The sequence below is a fragment of the Colobus angolensis genome, unplaced genomic scaffold, assembly GCF_000951035.1.
Source record: "Colobus angolensis palliatus isolate OR3802 unplaced genomic scaffold, Cang.pa_1.0 Scaffold214, whole genome shotgun sequence".
Taxonomy (NCBI): domain Eukaryota; kingdom Metazoa; phylum Chordata; class Mammalia; order Primates; family Cercopithecidae; genus Colobus; species Colobus angolensis.
In genome coordinates, this window is record NW_012115311.1 from 3,935,125 (window position 1) to 3,936,571 (window position 1,447).

The following is a 1,447-nucleotide window of genomic DNA, read 5'->3' on the forward strand; positions in this document are numbered from 1 at the left end:
ACCTCGTGATCCGCCCGTCTCGGCCTCCCAAAGTGCTGGGATTACAGGCTTGAGCCACCGCGCCCGGCCTTGAAATATATTTTTAATTGAGCACTTGAAGAATTTTTTATGAATAAAACCAAAGTTAATTTTTATGATGATATATTTTCAGTAAAATAGTGACATTGGGGGAGTGAAGCCAGAGTTCCAGGGATTTGGGGAAAATTATACTCACTCTGCACCAAATGATATTTTTAAGAACATGTAAAATTCATGGCAATAGTTTCATCAATAAGTATAATTTTTACATAAAGTTTTGGACAAAGGCTATACTCTAATAAGTCTGCAAAGAAGTGATTTGCTTAATACTCAAAGTACAATACCCTGTGCAGCACCGCACTTCTTAGAGAACATAGATCAATCGCTTTGGATTATAAGATCGTTACGGTGTAGGGAGTTCTGAGTTGTCCTGAAGCCATTCAGTGCACAGCAAATATTCAGTGTTTGCATGATAGTTTCCTCATTTTCTTGTGTCAGGTTCCTGACAGCGAGATTTATACACATGCACTGTTTGGCTTCTACATGTAAATGCAACAATTTCCTTATTTGCCTGTAGTTTGATTAGCCTTATGCCAGAAAAAAAAAAAATAAACAAATGAAACCTTATGACTTGTTGGTACTAAGCTTGCTGCTCATAGTCTACATGTTGATAAAATTTGAACCTAATAAAAGTTTACAATTTTGTTTGTCAAAAAATATCATAAACTGGAAGCTAGGAGAAAATATGAGTGTATATATGTGTATATCTATGTCCAATAAAATTTTAGCATGTAGAATATAAAGAGTTGCTAAAAATAGATAACACAATGTGAAGCAGTCCAGTGGAAAAGTAGGCCAAACACATGACAAAAGAAGGTAGGGAGGGAGATGAAGGAAAGGTGGTTAAATGGGTTCAAAAACACATTTAAATAGCAGGAATACATTTTAGTATTTGACAGAACAATAGGGAAATTATAGCTAATAATAATTTATCATATATTTCAAAATAACTAGAAGAGAATTATAATATTCCCAACACAAAGAGAAGATATATATTTGAGGTGACGGTTATCCCATTTACCCAGATTTGAGCATGATACATTGTATACATGTTTCAAAATATCACATGTATCCCCAAAGTATGTACAACTATTATTTATCATTAAAAAAATACAAAAAATATAATACAGACACATGACAAAAGAAGAGAAAGTAAGGTCAATTAGCATATGAAAAACTGCCAAAAATCAGTGTTAATCTGAGAAATATAAATTAAAATAACCAGAAAGAATTTTATATATTCCAAGTTTTCAAAATTAAGAAGTCAAATAATACAACCATGGTCTCCTTTATTTCTTGTGAGAATGCAAATTGATTGTAACCATTTTTGGAAACAATCTAGCACAATCTCATAAAGCTAAATATTTGT